The sequence below is a fragment of the Orcinus orca genome, chromosome 13 (assembly GCF_937001465.1).
Source record: "Orcinus orca chromosome 13, mOrcOrc1.1, whole genome shotgun sequence".
Taxonomy (NCBI): Eukaryota; Metazoa; Chordata; class Mammalia; order Artiodactyla; family Delphinidae; genus Orcinus; species Orcinus orca.
The window spans coordinates 4,178,336-4,198,004 of NC_064571.1; the positions used below are offsets into that span (position 1 = coordinate 4,178,336).

Below are 19,669 nucleotides of genomic sequence, written 5' to 3' on the forward strand. Positions count from 1 at the left end.
TACAGCAGATGCTTTGCTGGGCTGTAGCTGAATTAATTCACTTGGTCCTCATGTTGCCCTTATTTAAGAAGTGGAGAAATAGAGGCTCAGAAAGATTAAGTCCGTGCTATTAATGGAATGAAGGACTAGAACCAGTTTATAGAGTTAGGGTGAAGCACATTTTCTTTTTTTCCACCATAACCGGAGAGCTCTTTATTAAGCTATTTGTTTATTTATTAAGCCTTCTCCGTAGGATGTCATAGGTCAACATTTCCTAAGCGGTGTCCACAACATACCAGGTCCCACAAAATGTTAAGATGAAGGGTCTCATTTGGTATTAAAAAAGAAAAAACAAACAAAAAACGAAATAATTCTTCCTCATATAAGACTTCACACCACTTTAAACATTACTCATATCAATTGTGACCTTCCAGAGAATATGTGCTTCCAATTTATTTTACCACTTAAATCTCTTTCTCTCTCTCTCAAGTGAGTGTTCCATGGAGCAGAGTTTGGGAAACACTGCCTAGATCTCCACCTACATGATTCTCTGCATATTCCCCTGACACAGAAAATAACAAGAATGGCAATACCTCCCCACAGAGCCTGTAGAAGGAAGCGTCATAAACCCAGCTAGTATCTTCATTGTTGGAGCATAAGCCCAAGTGTGTGCTTCATGACCAGGCCCGGGGAAAACTACTGCCCTTCAGCAAACACCACCAGACTTGTTTTGCTTTGTCTGTTTGTTTCTTAGAGGAACTCAGAACCTTACCTAAGATTATACTCCAAGGACAATAGGCTGAGAAACAAACTGATGCTTAAATCTATAAATAGAAATGACATCTCAGTGGCCTCGTTAGTAAAAAGGTTCTTAGATCTGGATGCCCACCAGAATTACCCGCAGAACCTTTAAAACACACAACCCCCTCCTCTGGTGGTTCCAGTGCAGCTGGTCTGTTTTGTTTTGTTTTGATGTTCCATGGGTCTAGGTCACCGAGCTGTGACCCTCCAATACAGGAATTCTATTTCACTAACAGCAGAGACAGAAACGGAAATGTTTCCCAGTATTGCCTGGATGTTCTTCATTTAAAGCATAATTTCATAAAGAAGTTGGATATACCCGAATGCATAAGAATAGAGAATTTATTGAATAAAATGTGGTACATCCTCACCTTCCCAGTTCCCGGAAGAGCTCCCCTCCCCACTTCCTGTTCTAAGTCACCCCTCTCCTTCACTTATGGGAAAACTCAGAGATGAAATCCACCACTTCTCCATCTTTGTGTGGATTTCATCATTTAGAAACCCCTTCCTCTCCCCACAAAACTTGACTCTTGAAGTCACGGCTTTCCTGAGAAAGTTGAGTGTGAGCTCTGAAACTTTGAAGGAGCTGCGGTCTTTTCCTCTCAGCCCTTCCCCTGTGTCCTGAGCTTCAGGACTCAGCCTTGGCTTTAGAAGCTATAGGGAAACAGGATGTGAAGAGGGCAATGAAAGGACAATCTATTTGCAAAATATTGGATCAGTTACAATTTAAAAAAAAAAAAACAACTTGCTTTTTTCAAACTGTAACTTTACCATCTGCCCACCTGGCCATTTCCTCACATTGCTAGAAACCTCCAACTCTTCTTTTTCCCGTGTTGCGCCAGAACAAGGGGCCCAGGTGGGGTCCGTGGTTGAGGGGATTGGCTTGCCCAGCAGGGCTGAGCAGTTGGTCTCACTCTGCAATTCAGGCCACGAGGAGGGGAGCAGCAAAATCTGGGACAGAGACGTGCAGTCCCGTGACCACCCTGTGCACGGGGGACAGTGGGTCACCGGGCTCCTGAGGGCAGAAGCAGAGCTCTGGGCACGCAGAGCTCTGGGCACACAGAACAGACACCTGCAGGCGCCTTGAAACCTACCCTCAGTACAGGCATCTGAGTTCAAATGATCTACTTGTTTTGCCCCCAGACACTCATTTTCCTTTTCCTGACTGGGCTGTTTTCATTGTCTCCCTCTTCTTCCAGCTCCAAGATTATACATAGCTTTGTTATCAGAGGGTATGCTTGGAATGTCAGACACTCCAACCAATCAAATCATCCCGCGTTGTAGCTGGGATGTACCTCAAGGGCATAGCAAGACTAATGCCTTCTTTTTCCCGGTGACAGCCAGAGAGGTTATCTGACTCTTCCGGGGTTACACAGCAAGGGAGCAGCAGTCCAGAAACTAGAAATCAGGTCTCCTATTGTGCTCCTCCAGTCGCCCTAACGTGTATTCATAGAAGACAAATACACGATAACATCAAGCAACGCGCAGAATGCCAAATCTGCACACACACCCACACGTTGCTCTCTAGAACCACACATACATGCTTTTGATTATCTGCCTTAAAAAAATGTTCATTTCCTTGCTTATCCTCCACAACTGCATGAGCTCAGATAACTAAAAGTTGACTCCGTATCTACATTTTTAAAGCTCTCTTTCTTAGAAGCGTTGCCCATTTTGCAACAAGCCTAAACATATGTGAAAAATGTCATGCTTTATATCATGTGGTGCCTCTGGGAATTTTGTCAAATTATTTCCATTTTTCTACTCGGAGTCCTAATGATCCTCGACACTCACTATGCGAGGGAGAGAAATGTGTGCCCTGCCTCCCGCCCCTTGAAATATTCACACTGGCATGTAGGAAAGGGCTTTTGGGCTGCGTATGCTCTACTCAGACGCATCGCGATCGTCCACGTCTTCTCTTCATACCTGCGACTCTGTTCTTGCTATTATTGCATCTACATCAGTGCCCCTATCATCGGCAGCCTGTCTTTTCTCCTTTGGAACAATCTCTGTTCTCTATACCGAAGCTGCCAACTCTGTGCTTTCATTGTGCTGTTCCCACTGCTACTTTGCTGTCTGTGTATTTGTATCCATGAGTGGGAGCAACTAGCAGGAACTAGAGTACATCCGTTCAGCATCTCCCCCATGGAAACAACAGCAGGCCCCTCCGGTCTCATGTAAGACCTCCATTTACAAAGTGCTCCACTGCGTCCCAAAGGGAAATGAACGCCTACCAGGACCAATCCGGTGAGGAGAGTGAGAGGCACGTCCTTCCTGTAATGCTAGCATTCTCTTGCTAATGTGGGCATATTCCACAGATCTCTGAGCAGGGACAGAAATCAATTCAAACCCTTCCCGGGCTGCAGCAGGTCCCAGGAGGACTGGGGAGCCTGCAGACCTGGTTTACAAACCTTAATTCCCCAGGCATAGGCTCGGTGCTTCTGCTAATTGCCATGCCTGGGTCTGGGGCTGGCTCTGAGACCTGCTTTCAGTTAAATGTCCTGGCTGCCCCCTCACACTGAGGGGCTTTCTTTAGAATTGATTAGAGTGTTCACAAAATAGTTCCCTTAATGCAAAATGTTTCTGTTTTCTCAGGAGAATGAAAGCATCAAAAATCAGATGGAATATTTTAGCAATGGAACAGTCCAAAAACCTCTTATATTTCCCAAATCACAGAAAAGAACTTACTAGGAAAATCATAAATTACATCACTGTGCTGAAATTGGCGAATATTTTATCATTGGTAAAACAGGATAATGCAAAATTCCCGGGAAGAAATAAGGGGGAACTTGCTAACCTTGAGGTCTTAACACTCTAAGATGCTTGCTTATGCCTCCTCTTAGATTCTGCACAGGGATATGAAACAGCTGCCCACAAGGTAAGATTTCAGGGTCTTGGAAGGCCTTGCAGCTGGTAAAGGGGAAATGCAGGAATTCTCTTCCAGCCACTGATGGGAGCCTGAAACTTTACTCTTAGATAGAGATTCAATCTTTTTTTAATTTAAAGATCCACGCTCTGATCAGATGCAAATGAGTCCAAGAGACTGTAATATTCTCAGCTAGTATTGCTTATTTATACCTTAGAATGAAGGATTTGTCAAAACCTTTCTTTCGAGCAAACTTTGACCGGGGCAGGGGAGGTATTGAGAGAGGGTTTTCAGACCACGTTGGTTGAAGAAGGTGGGCAAAGGTGCTTACAGTCCTGGAGGCAAGAGGCAGAATGGGAAGATACACCAGCACATTGATTTTGAGTCAGCTCAGCCCTGTTTGCAATATCCAGAGTTGCGGAGCTCCCCGTCAGTGGAAGTGTTCTAGAACACGCTGGCAAGAACGCCACAGACAGGATTTAAATACCACGCGCAGGGCTGGACTCTATCCAGGCCATCATTACTTTAGCAAACATGGACTGCGTACCTTCTACCAGACGCTGCGACAGGATACATCCCACATCCTCGTGTCTTCGAACAGCTCATTGTCTATGTCGATAGGTAAATCCCACCAGCTCTGTTCACCAGCATAATTCCTCCTCTTCACGAAGTCTGCGGAGTGTAAGAACATTCTTACCTGAGCAGCGATGTTAACTAAAGGCTTTGACCAAAGTGTTTAAAAGAAGCCAGTTAGTGGCACAGGGTGCTTCTAACCCTGCCACAGCTGCCAAGAGAGCAGCTCATCGTCTCTTCCGAGAGCTGCCTGCGCAGAGAGCCTGCAGGACTCCATGGAAAGGGATCTGATTTGGGATGTGCAGCCACTGACTAATAAAGGAATTGTGTACCTTAGATGTTCAAAGCATCCTCCTAAACAGAATCCCAAACAGCTGTTTCTTAAGAACTATTTAAATAAATAATTTGCAGAACCGGAAAGACAAATAAATATTCACCAGAAGTAATTGGCTTTTAAGAAGTAAGTGATTCAAGGGAAAAATCAAAGTCAAATCCAGCCTCTTTCCTTATATTTACAGCACCATCGAGGGGCTTGTATATCACCAGTGTTGTCCTGTGCTTCCCACAGCCCACCCATGGGGAGGAGGGGGTGAGGCTGAGCTCAGGCACTGAAGAGGTGGAGGTCTGATCTGAGTAGAACCAATGGATTGTACTCGTCGTTTTTTTTTTTCTTAAGAATTTTTCCTTTTCCCATCCTAGTGCTTGAGGTCAGACATTTCCATGTTATCTTCTCTTCCTATGTGAGATCTGAATCTGGCCATATAAGTGAGACAGCCATGATCATCTTCTGAACGGACAGACCACCAGTGATCAACAGCATTGAGTCAGGTATATTCTTGACTCAGGTACACAAATGTCGGAAGCAAAGCCATTTGATCAAAACTAAATATTACCTGGTCATGATATAATGATATTGGTAATAGAATCATAATAAAGGTAAACCAGAAATTCATCTTGACACTATTTCTTATAAAATATAGGAGTCCCAGCAATAATAACATTGTGCTTTTCAAAGCATTTTCACATACATTATTGACTTTAATCTTCAAGAAAAAATACTAGGTAGATATATTATCTCTATTTAAAATATGAGCAAACAGAGTCAGAAGGTTTATATTTCTATAACAGGTGAGCAGGTAGAAGACCTAAGATCTGAACCAAGTCTTAGGACTCTGATGTCAGCATTCCTTCAGCTAATATATATATGTACAAATGTATATATATTAATGTGTGTGTGTATATATATATATATATATATATATATATATACAGTCTCTAAAATACTGACTTTTTGACAATATCCAAGACTTATTTATGGAACTATAGAAAGTTCTTTCTTTATTCTGTAATTTCATCAGTCTCTCCATTAACAGATATCGTACATAGGGCTGACAAGTGGAAGATTCAAAGAAAGCTCGGAGATGTCTTCTACCTTCAAATGAAACAAGTAACACACAAAGGAAAACATAATCTATAATAGAGTGAAATACTGAGAAGCAAAAGATCAATGAGTATGGCAACCGTTAGGGAAGGCTTAAGAAACAGATTGGATTTGATAAGGAATTTGCCGAAAATCTCCAAAGACAGGATAGCGTGGATATGTAGGGAAGGCAGTAGATAATACCTGAGGTCAATCAGACACTTAGAATTTTACATAGTTCTAGGACTCCAGTCCATAGTATGGTAGGAATTGTGTCCTAGATGGAGACTGGCAGGTAATTTAACCCCAGATAAACACAATCTGGGGTTTGAGACAAGACTATAATAACAGCAAGCTTCTCGAGGGCTAAAACAGGAAAAGCCAAGGTGGTGACCCACTGGGGTTAAAGGAAGACAGCGGTCTGTAGACACTTAGAATAATCTAAGCACAGACGCCCAACCTACTGCAGCCACGCTTGGTCCGTACCGCGCCAGTGGGCGCTGGCTCTGCACCTACTGAAATAGTGTACTTGCCCGAGCTTAGCTGAAAACAACAGGTTAGATGGGGTGCCACTGAGTGCCAACCGCTGAGCAGGGTGGGGAAAGCTGACCTTGGCTGACTGATGGATGACTGAGAAAATCAGAGACAATGACAAAAGTCAGTGATTGTGGAAAATACTGCATTTACATGTAACTCAGCTGAGAGGGACCTGGGGACCCTCAATATAGCACCACTAATTCAAAAAAGAGAATTTGTGGCCAAATTCTACATTGTCAGAAGATCTCTGTCTTGTAACATGGTTGAAGAAGCCATGAACAATCAGAACCAATGATTATCTTCATTATTTTTTTATTATTGCAATATCAATAGTATTATTCAAAATGCACAATAGATTGTATTTATGGAGTGCTGACTCTGTGCAAGCCCAGGGCTGAGCACAGCACACACGGCCTCTCAGTTAAATACAGTACAACTGAATGCACAGCATCTGTCTCCATCCTAGGCATCCAAAGACTCTTCACTAAGGAGGGTTAGAACCGGCGTTCTTACCCCACTGTGTCTGATACCGAGACCAGGGTCTTAACCATTATATAATAAAGGCATTTTTTCCTTAAAGATGAACTTCTCCTCAATCCTCCAAGGGACTGAGGAGAAGAATTCCACTCTGCATTTAGGAAAGAAGTGAACCACCATTTGCGGTCCGGGTTGGCAAACCCCAGAGAGTAAATGGGACTTTGGGAATTTGTTTAATGAGCTGTTGCTGGTGCTTGAGTTTCTCTAGGTGAAGGAGGAAGAACCCCTCCTTGAAACTCTGCCCTGATGTCACAAGTCTGCTCAGCCACCTCCTGGGATGTCGTGGACCTCACAGAGCAAGTTCTCATCTCCCTTGAGCTGCATAAGCTGAGCTGGAGGACACTGCCTACCCTCCGCTGGGGGAGAAGTGGACCCCCCGGCCCCAGACCTTAACTGCAACTACAAGTCCACGGGATTTTCATTAAGGACACGAAAGCCTAAACTCTTACGCAGAATTTTTTTTTTTTAATTTTTGTCTCAACCTGGCATTTGTGGTACAGAAATGAAACAATTCATTTTGACAAGTTGCACTAAACTGAGGCCTGAACCATACTGTGAGAGCCTCTCTGTGGAGCCCATAAAATACTCAGGAAATATGCACTTGACATCTGGTTTGCTGGACTCCTGCTGAGAAATGGAGGCTTTGGTGTGAGGCTGTCGATCTGGACTGGCAGATTGGCTGTGCGTACAAACGTGCGTGAATCTACACAAAGGGGTCATGTTCAGGCATTAATTGGGCATGTTCCAACAGAATCTTAAGGAGGCACATGAGCAGAGCCTGAACAGTTGGACTCTTGTACAGAAAGGTGGTGGAAACTTAGGGATGTGAATGTCAGGCACACACACCTCTCAGAAATACAGAATATGAGGTGCGTGTTGCAGAAAACGATTTAAATGCCAAGATACTTTTAAGTACATATACTTAGGAAAAGAAAGGGGAAAAATGATCAGGACTTGGGAATTACTAACAAAATTGCACAGTTGTATTTCTCAGTGCTTTCCTGGGTAGGACGAGCAGCTAGCTAGATCACCGTAAAATATTTTAAAATTTTAATGTGGGCCCCAATGGGTATCCATTCAATAGAAATGAAATATATGAAGACTAGCTTACCATAGATACACGTAAAAGGCCCAATAGCAAAGAGACTGTTAAATAACAAACCTAGCTGAGTGTTCACAGTTTCTTCTAATATATGTCAGTGTCTTATACGTCAGTGATAGAGACCACAGGCTTTAGAGTTAGACTCCAAGTTTCAAAGTTGATATCTACCACTTCCTAATAGTAGCCTTAGGCAAGTTACTCAAACTACCTGCTCTTCATTCTTCTCACCTCTAATGCGGGATGACAATATATTCTTCACAGTACTGGTGTGAGCTTTAAAGGAGGTAAAGAAGGGGTCTTGGAGCTTCTCTACACAGACCTCTCCATGGGCCATCTGGACTCCCCAACATCATGGTGGTAAGGTTCCAAAAGTCACTCTTCCCAGGGACAGGAAGAGGAAGCTGCCATTCTCTGTAGGCCTTAGACTGGGACCACTTTACTTAGGCGCTATTCAGTTCATCAAAGCAGTTACAGCGTCTGCTCAGATTCAAGGAAAAGGGACATCAACCCACTTCTCAATGGGAGGTCTGTCAAAGAATCTGTGGCCATCTCTAATTCACCACCATATGGAGTCATAGACTCCTTGGCAAATTTAGTGAAATTTATGAGCCCCCTTTCCAGAAATGGGCATGTACAAAGGTACCAGGCAGTATATTGACTAAATGTTTTATTAAATACTAAAAATAACAGTGACATAAACTAGATAGAAGGTTTAAATTTCTCTTACAGAAAAGTCTGGGATGACAGGGGTACAGCTTCAGACACATACATCATTCAGGGCCCCAGGTTCCTTCTGATTTAATGATCTGTCAACTCTGGGATAAAGCCCTTCTTGGCCAGAACTCATTCAACATCAATATATCTATGTTCCATCCTAAGGAAAGAGTAGAGAACAGCCACGGGGCGACAAAGAAGCTGCCCCTATCACTTTTGCTCACACTCTCTTAGTCCTTTGGTCACACAGAACCCAGTCACTTTGTCACAGCCAGTTGCAAGAAAGACTGGGAAGTGTACTCATCTAAGTGGTCATGTGACCAAATAAAACTTTGTATATTCTATTAATATCAATAATCTCTTCTGCAGCAGGTAACAACAACAACAAAAATTTGAATCCGATTTCACTTGGTTCCTAGAAACCATAGCAGGCATCCTGGGACCTCAACCAAGGATCCAAGGTTAAGAGCCACATTGTTTAGAGTTTTAGAAGACAGCATTCTAGCTTACAGTATTTAGGGTTGGAAGGATCTTTTCAAATCATCTAATTCTATTCTCTAATTCAAAGATAGAAAACCAGAAAGCTAGAGAGGCTATTTCTTGCCCAAGTTCACACACCTAATGACTAGGGCTAGCCTAGCTCTCCTCAAGGTCAATCAGCGTCCTTTTCACTATATATACGATGACTCACTGTTTAAATCAGTGGAACACCATGGTGGCAGATAGAGATGAGGGAAGGGTTAATCTCTTTGGAAATGTTAAGCTATTCTTTCTTGTTTTCATTCAAAGAACATGTATCTGGCTCTGTACTAGGTGCTGAGAATACTGGATAAATCATAAAGAACAACAAAACACAAAAGTCTTGCCTAGAGCTCAAAGTCTAGTCTTGGAGGAAGTAAATCAGTGTTTATTATATAAGATGGTCAAAATGCTCCACTGGAAGAGGGAGAAATATCACAGAAACACAGCGGGGGATGCCAACTTGAGGAAGTCAGGACAAGAAGGTAATGCTTGAGCAGCGGTGCAACGGGGGGAAAGAGGAGGAGGGTGGCTACGGACAGATGGGCAAAGGGGAAGGAGGACATGGCAAATGCATGGCTGGCATTGGTGTGTCCAGAGGCAGGGCATTTCCTCATTCCCACTAGGGGAGAAGCCATCATTTAAATGAAGGCAACGGCAGAAGCGGTGGAGAAGATGCATTCAAGAAAACCTAGGAGAAGTTGGAATCTAGGGTGTCTCCTCTGTGTCCTGATCAGACAACTGGGTGCGTGGCAGGACCACCCAGCAAGGAAGGGATAGAAGAGGGATTCTCTGTTTGTGGGGGAAGAAAATAAATTACGTTTTGATACATCGTGTTTGAGGTAGCCTTGCTTACGCTGGTGAAGATATAGAAAATAAGCAGGCAAAGTCATGGTCTTCCTATTAGAAGAGCAATCTGGCCTGGAAAAGCAGACACGGAAGACCACGGTGTTTAGAAGTGGCCAGTAGGTAAAAAAGCCTCCCAAGCGTGTGCTGGGTGAAAAGAAGTTTAAGGGGAATATTTGTGACCCCCTGTGTTTAGCGGTGGCATGAGGAATTGTAGCCAATAAAGGAAATGAGAAGGGGTTGCAAAGGAAAAAGAGGAAAACCGTGGAAGCAAAAAGAGCAGTGACATTCAAGAAGAGAACAAATGCCAAATGCTGCTAAGATATCAGGTAAGTGTGAGGACTGAAGAGTGTCCTCTGGCTTCTGCATCAGGAATTATTATCAGTGTTAGAAAGGGCAGTCCCGGAGGAACAAAGGGACACAAGGCAGATTTCAGTGGATTAAAGCAACGAGCTGGAGGTGGCTGCTACTGTAGGCTACTCAGGAGGTCTGGCCACCACGTGGAGGGCAGGGACAAGGTAATAATGGCTATAAAAGATACAAGATGAATACTATTCTAATAAGGGGAGACTCTTGAGCATGTTTGTATATTGGTGGAAATTAGATAGCAGAAAAGAGGAAATTTAAAAACCTTCAAAAGAGAGGAGCTAATTGATGGAGAAAGGTGTGAAAAAAGACACATACACAAAAGGCTGGCTCTGGAGAAGAGATGCAATTAGACTTGCAAGAGTATAGAAAAAAAATTTTCTGTTTGGAGAAAAAAGACGTATAGAGAGAAAGGAGGGACGGTGGGGAGGAAGGAAGGAGGAGGGATACAGGAGGGAGGGAGAGGTCAAGGGGGACAGGTACAAGGTCAGTGTTGCTGAGAATGGGAGGGGAGATGGTGGGAAAACGTCTAAGAGGAAACAGAAGGCTTGCGATGGGAAAGAAAGAGGCCAGGGACACAAGGACTGCAAGTGATGTTTTTGTTCAGGGTTGTTCATCAGCCCAAGAGTGACTTGGTCTTGGGGGTTGGGGGCTGCTGCATTCTGTTGGGAGGGGGAACAGCACGGACATTAAGAGCCTAGGGAGATGCAGGTGAAGTAGGTCATGGGGACCAAGCTGGACGGAGAAGTAGAAAAGCTTAAAGGAGTAATCTCAGGTGGCCTCGGCCTGCAGCGGCTTGAAGCAGGATTTCGGTTCCTCAGCCAGATATCGAAGTCAGCCCTGGCCCGTTGGCTTTGTAGAAATGAATTCCCACAAAGAGACTGTGCAAGTAAAGTGTTTATTAGGAGGAGAATGCATACATGTGAATAGACTCACAGGGGCGGGCTCAGAGAGAGAGTCGTGCCCTCATGGTTGTCAAATCACTTACATGGGGCATTTCTTCTGGTTTCCTTTGGCCGGTCATCTTGCTTTGCCTGGTTCTGAGTCCGTATTTGGTTTATCTCAGGGTCCTCCCATGTGCACCTGCACATCACTTAGCCGAGATGGATTCTAGCAAAGAGGCCTATGGGCAGGTTGGCATCACCTACTATGAGGTGGCGCACCCTCCCTTTTGACCTCCGAGGAGCTTTTCTGCGCATGTGTAGTCGGGAAGGTCTCCTTGACCTCAAGAAGGAGAAATATGTGGTCTCTTATCTGGGCAGGGCTCAGCTTCTCCTCTTCATCTTGGAGTATCCATCCACAGGGGACAAACCCCAGCTGCTCAGCCTGGGGCCCATCTATCTCCTGCCTCAGGAGAAGTCTGGCAGACTGGGATCAATATAGAACAGACAGGACCGAAGGTCCCTCTGAGAAAATAGAGCCTGGGGGAAGAAAGTAAGGGCCTGAGAGGGAAGTAAGTACAGATAATAAAAGGTTCAGGGCGAGAATGCGGAAATAGAATAGAAGCAAACCCTACTGGAAATGGCAAAATGCAAGAGGTTGAGAGGGGAGTGGGAGATGCATGGATCACAAACAGCAGTGGCCAGGGCTGGAGAGGAGAGGACGGGGACTTCAAGTCAGCAAAAGACAGGCTCCCTACCCCTTCCACAGTGTATACACCACATGGTTTTATGTGTTATTGTCTCCTGCGAGGACCTGCGACTTTCAGGATAGTTGTTTGCAATGTGATCATGTTCTATACTTTAGGAATTAATCATGCCACATCTGTAGCCCTGCTCTTCCGGATCTCAACAGCTGGTTCTGAGACGAAAATGCAGACGGGATGGAAATTTCACATAAGTAGCAGACGAATGACCACTGGGCAAAGTGCCAGTACCAATCTCTTCTCTGAGATTAGCAGCTCGCAAAGGGTATCGTTTTAATTTTTAATTTCCCCCACAGAAATCACTCTGCAACTGCAGGAAAGTATGTGCAAGACTGTATAATGTCCCGCCCTATTTACCAAGCCCCTGAAGTCCCATGCTCTGGGGTAACAGCATCCTCTCTACCTGACTGTGAAACCAATGGTGGTGCTTTAAGTTTGCACCAACTGATCATTCTGTGTGAGGGGATTACGACAAAGGGGCTGTGTCCTGTTTCTGATTCTGGTACAACCCCCAGGACTGTACAAATCTCCCTTCAGTCCTGTGGCCACAATGAGGAAGGATGTGGGGAGAGAAGGAGGAAGGATGGAGGGACATCAGAGGGAAACAGCAAAGCAAAACGTTAACAGAATTTATGAAGTAACAGAAATCATAAAATAAATTTGAAGATACATTGCAACAAAAATGGGCTATTTTGTTCTATTTCTTTGCTATTTTTTGAGCCAGAGAACCATAGCCAAGCCCACTTGCCTAACTCGTCTACCCCATCTTTTCCAGATTCTTCCGCACATGGCAAAATATGCCTGTGGATTATGCAGGTTAAATACATCCAAATCTCCAAACCTATTCATATGAGAAGAAAAAAAAAAAAGCATTCGCCATCAGCCCCTTTCACTCACCCAAGGCATTCCTGTGAAAGTCTTCTCAATGGTTCTCAGATTTTCAAACTGTCTCCCATTCAATTCCCTTGAGCAGGTGTTTACTGAAAACTTCCGAGGTGCTCAGCATTAAAGAATACGGACTCCAGAGCCGAGATACATGGGTTAAAATGTAGACGTTGCCTCTTTGACAAGTTAACTTAAAAAACCCCTTCTTCAGTTTCCTCACAAGAAAAACATGGAGAACAGTAACACTACATCCAAGATTGTTGTAAGTATACAATGACATGATATGTGGAGAGATCTTAGCACATGGCTTGGCTGACAGTAAGTGCTCAACCAATGCTTGGTATTATCATTAATCCTATCAAGTGTTTACAAAGTGTATTATGTGAACATGCACCCCAATGTTCATAGCAACACTATTTACAATAGCCAAAACATGGAAACAATCCAAGTATCCATCAACAGACAACTGATTTAATAAGAAGTGGTACATATATACAATGGAATATCACTCAGCCATAAAAAAGAATAGGAAAAAAATTTCACAATTTGTAAGGAAACACAAAAGACCCCGAATAGCCAAAGCAATCTTGAGAAAGAAAAACGGAGGTGGAGGAATCAGGCTCCTGGACTTCAGACTACACTACAAAGCTACAGTAATCAAGACAGTATGGTACTGGCACAAAAACAGAAATATAGATCGATGGAACAGGATACAAAGCCCAGAGATAAACCCACACACATATGGTCACCTTATCTTTGATAAAGGAGGCGAGAATATACAGTGGAGAAAAGACAGCCTCTTCAATAAGTAGTGCTGGGAACACTGGACAGCTACATGTAAAAGAATGAAATTAGAACACTCCCTAACACCATATACAAAAATAAACTCAAAATAGATTAAAGACCTAAATGTAAGGCCAGACACTATCAAACTCTTAGAGGAAAACATAGGCAGAACATTCTATGACATAAATCACAGCAAGATCCTTTTGACCCACCTCCTAGAGAAATGGAAATAAAACCAAAAATAAACAAATGGGACCTAATGAAACTTCAAATTTTTTGCACAGCAAAGGAAACCATAAACAAGACCAAAAGACAACCATCAGAATGGGAGAAAATATTTGCTAATGAAGCAACTGACAAAGGATTAATCTCCAAAATTCACAAGCAGCTCATGCAGCTCAATATCAAAACAACAAACAACCCAATCCAAAAATGGGCAGAAGACCTAAATAGACATTTCCCCAAAGAAGATATACAGATTGCCAACAAACACATGAAAGAATGCTCAACATCATTAATGATTAGAAAAATGCAAATCAAAACTACAATGAGATATCACCTCACACCGGTCAGAATGGCCATCATCAAAAAATCAACAAACAATAAATGCTGGAGAGGGTGTGGAGAAAAGGGAACACTCTTGCACTGTTGGTGGGAATGTAAATTGATAGAGCACTATGGAGAACAGTATGGACGTTCCTTAAAAAACTAAAAATAGAACTGCCATACGACCCAGCAATCCCACTACTGGGCATATACCCTGAGAAAACCATAATTCAAAAAGAGTCATGTACCAAAATGTTCATTGCAGCACTATTTACAATAGCCAGGACATGGAAGTGTCCTTTGACAGATGAATGGATAAAGAAGATGTGGCACATATATACAATGGAATATTATTCAGCCATAAAAAGAAACGAAATTGAGTTATTTGTAGTGAGGTGGATGGACCTAGAGACAGTCATACAGAGTGAAGTAAGTCAGAAGGAGAAAAATAAATACCGTATGCTAACACATATATATGGAATCTAACAAAAATGGTCATGAAGAACCTAGGGGTAAGACGGGAATAAAGACACAGACCTACTAGAGAATGGACTTGAGGATACGGGGAGGGGGAAGGGTAAGCTGGGACAAAGTGAGAGAGTGGCATGGACATATATACACTACCAAACGTAAAATAGGTAGCTAGTGGGAAGCAGCCGCATAGCACAGGGAGATCAGCTTATTGCTCTGTGACCACCTAGAGGGGTGGGATAGGGAGGGTGGGAGGGAGGGAGATGCAAGAGGAAAGAGATAAGGGGACATATGTATATGTATAGCTGATTCACTTTGTTATAAAGCAGAAACTAACACACCATTGTAAAGCAATTATACTCCAATAAAGATGTTAAAAAAACAATAATTAACAAATTAAAATTAAAAAAAAAGAATGGAAATTGCCATTTGCAGCAAACATGGATGGACCTAGGGCTTTTCATATTGAATGACGTAAGTCAGACAGAGAAAGACAAATATTATATGATACCACTTATAAATGGAATTAAAAATAATACAAATGAATCTATATACAAAACAGAAAGAGACTCAGAGACACAGATAACAAACTTACAGTTACCAAAGGGGAAAGGGAGGGGGGTTAACTTAGGAGTACGGGATTAACAGACACAGACTATTATACATAAAACAATGAGCAATAAGGATTTACTGTATAGCACAGGGAACTATATTCAATATCTTGCAATAACCTATAATGGGAAATAATCTGAAAAAGTATTTATATATATATATATATACACACATATATATATAAAATTGAATCACTTTGCTGTACACCTGAAACTAACACAATATTGTAAATCAACTATACAGTAAAAAAAAAAAGTGTATTATATGATACAATTCTTGCTTGCAGTCTTGCTTGGAGTGACAAGAGAATGACACAAGATAAGTGATAAAAACAGGCATAACGTACACTGAAATGTGTAAATAATCTGAATGAGAAACAACTGGTGTTAGCAGAGGTTTCATATGTGATTTGAACTCACAAGAAGTGGAAGGGTTTAGCTAAGTAAGAAGGAAAAAAAAGAACATGGCAGAAAGAGGATTTAAAAAAAATAAAGCATAAGACAGGAATGATTGTCTAAGACAGAGGGAAAAAAGGAGAACCAGATGGGCTCCGAGCATCATGCTGGAATTCAGGGAAATTGGATGGAAGGATTGGCATTCCAAAGCAATACTGCACGAACATTGAAATGTGACAACTCTGTCTTGGTGAGCGCAAGACACACCCTCTGACACATCAGAGAGGAAGTTTGGTGCTGTGCTTCCTTCTGTGAACTTTCTCCAGCCTCCCACCATGCCGTGAACTCCTGAGAAGACCATACCTTATTCCTCCTCAAAACCACAGCTCCTCGCTGTGATTGGCATGAAGGAAACATTCAATCATTTGTACAATTCAAAGAAATGGAGGGAAGAGGGGAGATAAAAAGAAGAAATAGAGGGAAGGAAAGAAGGGAGGAGAAAGACAATTTTCATTCTGGGTGTAGGTCAAGGTAACAACCAGCTCCAGGAATGGAGGGTATAATCCGGACGGGACAGCCCACACTTTTCTATGGATATCCATGAGTTTTCCCTCTTTCAACTCACTATTTTCTCTGCTGATTGAGCTCGGGTTGCAAATTAAACTACCTGCTCTTGCTTCATTTTTGGTGACTGTCCCAAGGTATTCCGTTGAGATCAGCCCCAGTCCTAAGGAGGCAGGTCTGTGCACCAGCAGAATATTGTCTGCTACTTTTAATGTCATCAAGGAGTTATGTGCTAAAAGACAAGCTAAAATAAGAGTGCAACTGAGCAATGAGATGAAAGCTGAGTGACTTCATGATGGGAAACAAATGTAGCAGAACAGACTTCCCCCTCTTTTCCTTTTTCTGTAAATATGAAATTTACTAACACTCCGACTTGCCGCAGATAGCTGCATAAGGCTTGAAATATATAAATAGTGGCTGTGAGCTCATCAAAGCTGAAGAGACGGGGTGAAAAATCGCAGGGGTTAATCACAGTTCCATCAGTAAGGATCACCGGCCAGAGATTGTGACTGGCTTCGGTGAAGAGGAATGGGTGCTTCTTTGGAAGAGACAGATTTCACCAGGTCATTCCAAGAGCAAAGTGGAGAGTGAGGAAACAGAAAAAATCACTCCCCCGTGGAAGCCTTTCTGCCTCTTGTTTAGCAATGATGGAGTGGCCCCTTTAGGTTTGTGAAAAGGAAGGAGACAGACACATTTATTCAACTTGTGATTACCTGTGCTTTGCATCTTTCCTATTTCAGAAGAGTTTCAGTTCTTTTCAAAACTCCACACACAAACCACCAGGGCTCCAAACCACAGAGCAGAGAGATTGTCAAGAGTCCTACCAAGGCGGCGGCGGGTGGGGTGGGGGTGGGGAACCAAACCTTCACCCTCACGTGTTTCTTTTTTGCTGTTGTTTTTTAAATAAAGCTGCAGTTGGCCTGGCACGATCTGATAAGTGTCTTATTATAAACTTGAACATCAACGGATGGTAGAAAAAAAAAGATGAAACTTGCAACTAAAAAAAAAAAAAAGAACGAAAAGACATAAAGAGAAGGATCTGAATGACTGGCAGTTCCCATTTCTTTACAAGTGTTAAATTTCAGTCCCCTGACACTACCACATGTTTCCTGTTCACAGATAATTTGTACAACATATTTTATCATTCAGTTTTAGACACAGTTGAAAGGCTTTTGCCTAAGGCTTGGAACACTTTGAAAACTGTATACCATTTGCAAGGTTTTCTTCTGCTTCACTGTGCAATTAGGTGACTGTCTTTCTACAGACATCGAATTTATCATTTATGGGATTGTGGGTGCATGTGTGTGTGTGTGTGCTTAAAACCAAGGTGAATTAGAAAATGAATGGGAATAACCTCCAGAGGAGGGATGGAGAAGCAAAACGGGGATTTCAGCTCGTGGAAAGACTAGAGCTCTCAAAAAGCAAGTGGGTTTTCTCTCTTAAAGAAGTTAGGTTCTAGAAGGTTTTAGTTCGAAACGTTGTTTACATATTTACTAGGCTCTGCTGTCTCCAGGAGTAGTTAAATCCTGGTGTAACAATCCTAAAGAAATCCAGCCTCATTAATCTCTGTGAAAGCAATTGCAGGACCTTTGGTAGCATCCCGCATCTTCTTTGCCCTGTCTTGCCTGCATCTCGCAGTTTGCCTGCGAAGCACTTATGTGCTCAGAGCTTCCCCTGGTGGAAGTTGCCCGCAAAAGGTGTTCCAGCCAAGGAGGGTGAATCTGGGACTGGCTCCCAGGAGCGGGCTCCATGGAGTATTCTGTCGCCCAAGAACAGAGAGTACATAATGTGACTGGGGGTTCTGATTGAATTTCCTATGCATTTCTGCGTTTTACATAACCCGAATTTTAAAGTCAGATTTGATAAAAGATAACTTATTCCCATCATTATGCCACTTTGTATTTTTCCACTGAATAATGCAAACGAAAAGAGGGAGCGAGGGAGCCTGATCCAACCCTCCCAGGAAGAGCTTGACTTTCCTGGAGGTTGAATTCCGCACCCATCATTATGCGGCAAGGCGGTTCTTCTCCAGTGTTTAAAAACACAGCAATAAAACGGTTGTGGAAGAGTCTGAGCAGTATTGACTCTCTTGCTGGGAGAGGATCTTTAGGCCTCCATACGCACTTTTAAATGTTTTTTCTCTTCTCTTCTTCAGACAGAGGCAAAGTTTCCATGTTAATTTCACTTGTAACGTGTTTCTATAATATTTGTTAGCCTATACATCTTAGATATATGTGTATGCTTTAGGTGATAAAGATTTTCAAGGCAGGTTTTTAATTTTTTTAGAAGGGTTTACAGAATTGAAAAGAGTCCATTAATAAATGTGGCCACTGTCAATAATGATGACGACGATGACAGAATTGAAATTCATGTCAGCAGTGGGAAAGAACAACAGAGTTTGAAATCTAGTTAGAAAATCTTCACAAACTTAAAGCAAAACTTAGCAGTAAACAGCAGGGGCTGGGGGAGGGCAGAGAAACCGATTTGCTCCATCTGGTACTGTTACTGGTTTCAGGAGACACTATCGGTCAAATAACACTGACTTTTTGAAACAACTAATCATTAGATTTAAATAATTTTATAGTCCATATCACTCTGAAGGCTAAGCAGGCTAGACACGCCAGAAACGTGTTCTGATGTAAATCTACTGAAATAATTGTAACACGCTTTCTGCGATTATACGCTTATTACAGATACAAAAACAAAAAAACCCCACACAATTATATTCAAAGATCAAGTCCACCTAACCGTTCAGTGACCCTGTCGACTCAGAAGTAGAAGCTGGACCACAGAGAGCTCACAGGTCCCGCGTTCACAGGGGCTGTGTGACTCCCTTGCTTCTTTGACAAAACATTAAGGATAATGTAAAATGAAGCCACTTAGAGACGCTATTCTCTGTAACAGGAAAGGCCGATGAACCCTGCACAGACATTTGTTAGACTTATACATGTGCCCAGAGCCAAGACTGAGGGCTTTGGGTCAGTCAGAGTGTCACTGTAATCATAATTTACGGAAGGTCAGCAGCTGGCCCGAGCAGCAAAGACACCAGCGCTTGAAAGAGCCATCTGACTAACGTGTCACTTTCCTTTTGAAACCCATCCAGGATATTTTGCAATGGCATAGACTTTTGGACCCAAGAAATCAGGACAGTTTAAGTCATCATTTTATCAAAACCCTGCCGTCCCTAGAGAGGACCTGCCTGCTGCCTGCTGGGCGCTGTGATCTCCCAGCAGGACCACTCACAGCGCTTTCCAGTTTCCAGAGGACAGGACACAATTCCTGCGCACGTGCACGAACCCTATTACCTTTCTAATCAGCTCAGCTCCTGAAGAGGCCCTGATAAGTGATTCCACTGTTCTTTACTAGCCAAGTGGGGATGAGGAAACACGTGGGGGGGGGGGTGTCTCTTTTTAAACTGTCACTTCCTTAACATATGGCCCAAGTAAGAGCAAATCCTGAGAGATGGGAAAACAACATCTCTTAAAGATCTGATCATCTAATCATA

The 19,669-nt window shown here is 42.8% G+C and overlaps 1 long non-coding RNA gene across 1 annotated transcript in view; it reads right to left on the minus strand.

The window, feature by feature from the left end:
• The window catches only part of LOC117195807 (uncharacterized), a 73,642-nt gene that overhangs the window by 27,657 nt on the left and 26,316 nt on the right, over nucleotides 1-19,669 (minus strand). The window contains exon 2 of the long non-coding RNA XR_007470902.1: nucleotides 4,194-4,318. This is a non-coding gene — a long non-coding RNA (uncharacterized LOC117195807). The remainder of the gene's footprint in view (nucleotides 1-4,193; nucleotides 4,319-19,669) is intronic.